Source organism: Arabidopsis lyrata, assembly GCF_000004255.2.
Source record: "Arabidopsis lyrata subsp. lyrata unplaced genomic scaffold ARALYscaffold_2, whole genome shotgun sequence".
Classification (NCBI taxonomy): Eukaryota; Viridiplantae; Streptophyta; class Magnoliopsida; order Brassicales; family Brassicaceae; genus Arabidopsis; species Arabidopsis lyrata.
The window spans coordinates 9,040,021-9,046,216 of record NW_003302554.1 but is presented as its reverse complement, the minus strand read 5'-3'; the positions used below and the strand labels follow the sequence as shown (position 1 = coordinate 9,046,216).

Below are 6,196 nucleotides of genomic sequence, written 5' to 3'. Positions count from 1 at the left end.
TTTAACTCCTGCAAATACACAAATCGATTATCAACACTCAGCTCCATGGAAAAATATTTAGTCAGTCAAGGGTCACGATGTTGAAGAAAAATAGGAAAAGTAGAGACACTCATCGAATTCAATTACAAAGTCAAAAGAAAGAAAACAAACTTACCTTTGTCTATTTTGAAACAGCCCAATGAGCAGTTGCAGGCCAGCCATATAACCAATTAAAAAAAACAAATTGAGATCTATTAACTTATATCTAATTATCACAATATGCATAAACTCTTTACACGATATAAAAACAAAGAAAACTTTCAACAATATGATTGCAAAAATCAACATACACGTAATTTGCAACATCTTCATTGAATTTCCTCCCATTCAGTCAAATCCCTTTTATGAAGGTCTGGAAAAAAAATGAACAACAAGGAAAACAAAACACATAAGCCACAATCCAACAAAAGAATGCAAAGTAAAAGAGAATCGTTTAGACCAACATGCACATTATCAATCAACTGAAACATGTAAAACCTTGGTTATTGGTGGAAGTGAGTTATAGTATCTGCAATCCATAATACCAAATAACAGGCACGATTAGAAACAATTTGAAAGATACCGTGAAATCAAGACATACAAATTCCATCCATCTATAAACTTGTAATCACTTCCAGCGCCTTTCGAACAAGAACTTTGTGGCATCGTTCTACCATCTGCATGTAAATTTCAAAAATCAACACAAAATCCTTCGCCTTCTCCATCTTCAATCCTTTAAATCCCCAAACTAAATCTCCATCTCTTACCCTCCAACGTGATTCCTTAGTGAAAATTGAACCAAATCCAAGTCACTTACATTAACATTCTCGTTGACATAAAAACACTTGTTATGAGAATCACCAAATCAAATTTCTACATATTAAACAAGAATAGGATTGAAAATTCAAAATGAACTCACTTGCAGCTCCTTCAACGCTCCTGGAATTGCGCCAAACCAATCGTTTTGATTCCATCTCAATTGTACAAAGCCTTCTCTCGGTTATTCCTTCACCAAATTAGACCAATCTGAAACCTCAATCGACACCAAAACGGAACTTCTCCTCCATCAACACCAAAATCGGCGGCTGAATTTAATAGCGGCAATGAATCAAATGAGAAGAAAGACGATGTTTGCAACAAAGACCGTGAATGTCTAGGCTGTAAAGTCGCCGACAAAGACCGTGAATGTCTAGGCTTAAAATAAGCCCAATCGCTCTGCCTCTCCTCGAGCTGCTCCGTCGCAGCCTCCCTCACAATCATAGATGGCTCCCTCATCACACGTCTGCTACTCGCACAACTCAGAAACCTCGCCGATTCTATCAAACCTTGTCTCCTAACAGATCTCCGTTCCCCACCGTTAAACCAAAATCGAAACTTTATAGAACTGTCACGACACCGAATCAAAAGAAATAAGTACAATAGAAGAAATAAATCAATTGAGTAAGATACACATGCCTTCAATCGGAGTTCTATCCAGAAAATAGATCTGAAATTAGGGCCGACGGTAAGTTACACAGCTAGCGGCTATGAATTTAGGGCAGAAGTGTTAAGCTTGAGGGTTTAATTTGTGGCTAGATGATGGAGTTAGTGTGTATAAGAGATTTTAGGGCAGAATTATTAAGCTTGAGGGTTTTCGAGCAAGTGTTGAAATGAAAAGAGATAGAACAAAAGAAAAAAGGAGAAAATAAGAAAAGAGTTCGAAAAAGTGAAAAATTGGCTAAGTAATTGGCGGAGTAAGTGAAAAAAGTTTCCCGCTTACTAAAACTATATCTTAGCATTTATGCACTGCTATAATATCAAAACCAAATTACAACTTTATCTTCGATAGTAATTTCGAAAATCGTGCTATAAAACAGTGCTATCAATGTGAGCTTTTTTTGTAGTGTTTTCTTCAATTAATGTAAATTTTTTTTTTCGTACAAATATATTGTGTTAGTTATTGTGGATATATTTAGCATGAACAGAAAATATTAGTATAAGAATCTTTTTAGCATATTATTTCTCACTCCATGAAATGACTTGATCAAAACTTGACAATCACCATCAAAGCATGTCAAATTGTACCCTGAATAACAATGCCAGATACCTTCTTATGTCGACATCAATCTACTGAATACCAATGAGGCAATGCTAACCCAATGTGAACGGTAATAGAGAAATCTGCGATTTTAAAGCCAACACCAATTTGAGATCAACATATGAGATTCTTAAAAGATTTAAATAAGCATTATTGTTACACTCGACACATTAGTTTTGCAAGAAACATTCTTATGGCAGCAGTAGATCAACTATTTCTTAAGGAGCGAGTTCACAGAACATGCAACTATTTAATGACCCATGCGATGGTATCGTTCAATAGACTACAATATACATGTTTCCATATATATACTAGCTAGAAGATGGAGAGTAATAATGATTTAATAGCTTAGCATTATTCTCAGGAAAGTGCGACATAAATCTAAGAAGGAATGATAAGAGCACCCTCAATGGGGTTTCTAAACAATATTGGTTTCTTAAATAAAATTAAAGTGTAAGTATAGATAAATAATATTTTTTAATTATGGGTACCTTAAATTTGGAGAAACTTAATCCAATTGTTTCTTAGTTAAAAAACAATTGGGCTAAGTTTCTCCAAATTTAAGGTACCCATCTAATATTTAAATAATATATATATTTTATTATTTATTAAGGATCATGTTTAGAAACCCCCATTGAGGTTGCTCTAAGTGTATACAAGAAGAAAGAAGTCGCACATGGGAGAGAAGAAAACAGAGAGATCAAGTGAAGACACATACAAACGAAAACAGTGTATATAAGCTTTAGTTTTATCTTGTAGAACTTTTATTAGTACAAGTGTAAACAAATTAAGGCAAGGGCTTGTTCCTATTCTTGAGAACGCTGTTGATAAAAATATCCTTGTCGACTTGCATGATTTGTTCCAGAGATTCTTGTTTGATACATCTTTGATTTTGATGACCGGGTATGATCCAAAATGTTTATCTATTGAAATGCCTAAGGTTGAGTTCGGTGACGCAGTAGATGGTGTCTCTGACAGAGTTTTCTATAGACATGTCAAGCCGGTTTTCTTGTGGAGGCTCCAATATTGGATTGGTGTAGGACTCGAGAAAAGATTGAAAAGAGGTCTTGCGGTTTTCGATCAACTTCTCGAGAAGATCATAACGGCTAAAAGAGAGGAGATCAAAAGTCTTGGGACTCAACATCACTCAAGAGGAGAGGCCATAGACGTTTTGACATACTACATGACTATGGACACGACCGAATATTAGTACTTGAAACCAAGTGATGATAAATTCATTAAAGACACTATTTTGGGTTTCTTGATAGTGGCAAGAGACACAACAAGTTCAGCTCTCACTTGGTTCTTCTGGCTTCTGTCCAAGAACCCTGAAGCAATGAACAAGATTCGACAAGAGGTTAACAAGAAGATGCCGAGGTTTGATCCCGCAGATTTAGACAAGCTCGTGTATCTACACGGTGCCGTGTGTGAGACGCTAAGGTTATACCCACCAGTCCCATTTAACCACAAGTCACCGGCAAAGCCAGACGTGCTTCCAAGTGGGCATAAAGTCGATGAGAATTGGAAGATTGTCATATCTATGTATGCATTAGGGAGGATGAAATCTGTTTGGGGAGATGACGCGGAAGATTTCAGACCAGAGAGATGGATTTCATACAGTGGAAGGTTAAAACATGAACCTTCATATAAGTTCTTGGCGTTTAACGCTGGTCCAAGAGCTTGCTTGGGAAAAAAGTTAACGTTCTTGCAGATGAAGACAGTGGCTGTGGAAATCATACGAAACTATGACATCAAGGTCGTTGAAGGGCACAAAACCGAACCTGTTCCTTCTGTTCTTTTTCGCATGCAACATGGTCTCAAAGTTAATATCACTAAGATCTAGTGACAGTTTTATTTTTATTTTGCTGTTATAGATTTCAATAAAAGATGCATGTTCACTCATGCTTAGACTTATTTTGCAAACACGTCTTTGTATCAGTCTTTTGCTTTTAAGCAGCTCGTATTTCATAATAACATCATGGTTTCACAATATGTGCTCACATTTTGTGGTCTTAAGAAATCTGATGTTTTGTTACCATTTTTTTTTTTTTTTTTGGCAGCTATGTTTGTTACCATTATGGGACCCTTCCCCACAGTTATAACTTATAACACCCAAAAACACAGGTTCATAATAACATGTGTCTTGACGAAAACATAAAAATAACATGCAAATCTATATATAATAGCAATCTAATCAATACCATTTGCACATTTGAACGATTGCGTCTTTTTATCGCAACCTTTCGTTTAAATCGGTTATTTTTTTACGGTTATGTCTTTTTATTGAATTTTCTCTTTGAATTTTCGTTGAATTATTTACGGCTATATTTGTTCAATTACAGTCGTATCTTTTCAGTTTACAGTTATATCTTTATAGTTGCATTAGTTCATTTAAAGTTACGTCTTTCCATTATATAATTTCATTGTATTTTTTGTATAGTTAGTAATACTACGAAGTTTTTTTACATCAACCATTAGACTACATATCAAATTGGTTTTATTAACCAAAATAACAACCTCAATAAATGCATTTTGCACTTCTGAACGGTTGTTTCTCTTTATCGTAACTTTCCGTTAAAATATTAACGGTTATTTTTTTGGGTGTGTTTTTTTATCGCAACTCTTCATTAAAATATTGACGGTTATTTTTCGGTTGTGTATTTTTATTGCAACTTTCAGTTAAAATATTGGTTGTTACTTTATTCGTTTGTGTCTTTTTATCGCAGCTATCCGTTAAAATATTGACGATTATTTTTTCTCGGTTGTGTCTTTTTATCAAAATTTTCCGTTAAAATGTTGATGTTATTTTTTCTCGGTTGTGTCTTTTTATCGCAACTCTTCGTTAAAATATTGACGGTTAATTTTTTAGTTGACGGTTATTTCTTTTTCTGGCAACTTTTCGTTAAAATATTAACGGTTACTTTTTTCGTTGACGGTTAGTTTTTTGGATGTGTTTTTTTCTCGCAACTTTCCGTTAAAATATTGACGGTTACTTTTTTGTTTCTGTTTTTTATCATAACTTTTTGTTAAAATATTGACGATATTTTTTTCTCGATTGTGTCTTTTTTTGTCTGTTAAAATATTGACGGTTATTTTTTTTCTCGGTTGTCTCTTTTTATCGCAATTTTTTGCTAAAATATTGACAGTTATTTTTTCTCGGTGGTACCTTTTTATCGCAACTCTTCGTAAAAATATTGATGGTTACTTTTTTCGTTGACAGTTATTTTTTCGGTTATGTCTTTTTATCGTAACTTTCCATTAAAATATTGACGGTTATTTTTTTTTGTTTGTGTCTTTCGATCGCAACTTTCCATTAAAAGTTTGGCAGTTATTTTTTCTCGGTTGTGTCTTTTTATCACAACTCTTCGTTAAAATATTGACGGTTTTTTTTTTCGTTGACGATTATTTTTTTGGCTGTGTCTTTTTATCGCAACTTTCTGTTAAAATATTAACATTACTTTTCTCGTTTGTGTCTTTTTATCGCAACTTTTCGTTAAAATATTAACGGTTATTTTTTCTCGGTTGTATCTTTTTGTCCTAGCTCTTTGTTAAAATATTTACGGTTACAATTTTTCATTGATGGTTATTTTTTTGGTTGTGTCTTTTTATCGTAACTTTCACTTAAAATATTGACGGTTTCTTTTTTTGTTTTTGTCTTTTTATCGTATCTTTCCTTTAAAATATCGACGGTTTCTTTTTCTCGGTTGTGTCTTTTTATCGCAACTTTCCGTTAAAATATTGACGTTTGTTTTTCTCGGTTGTGTCTTTTTATCGCAACTTTTCATTAAAATATTAACGGTTATTTTTTTCTGTTTGTGTCTTTTTATCTATGTTGCATGGAAACTCTCTTCGAGGTCCGTTTCCCGTTTCTGAAACGTTTTGGAAACGGAAACTTTTCGGAAACACGAAAAACGTCACGGAAACACGTTTTCTAAAAATTTATGTTTGGAAACACGATGGAAACTCACGTTTCTAAAATGGAAACGCGAGATATCCTTTTTATTGACTTTGGAAACTTAATAAATAAAAGTTGAAAAGATTAAGATTTATAGAGTAATTATTTCAAAGTTGAGGTTTTGGACATCCATGTACTTTTTTATC

At 33.7% G+C, this 6,196-nt stretch overlaps 1 long non-coding RNA gene and 1 pseudogene across 1 annotated transcript; one reads left to right on the top strand and one right to left on the bottom strand.

Moving 5' to 3' along the window:
* Nucleotides 1-230: 230 nt before the first annotated feature.
* Nucleotides 231-1,250, bottom strand: LOC9324425. Its single transcript, XR_002334149.1, has 4 exons — nucleotides 938-1,250; nucleotides 786-800; nucleotides 483-695; nucleotides 231-391 (listed from the first exon to the last, which is right to left on the bottom strand). It is a non-coding gene; the product is annotated as an uncharacterized LOC9324425 (long non-coding RNA).
* A 1,328-nt stretch (nucleotides 1,251-2,578) lies between these two features.
* LOC9324424 lies at nucleotides 2,579-4,107 on the top strand (annotated as a pseudogene).
* Nucleotides 4,108-6,196: the final 2,089 nt, after the last annotated feature.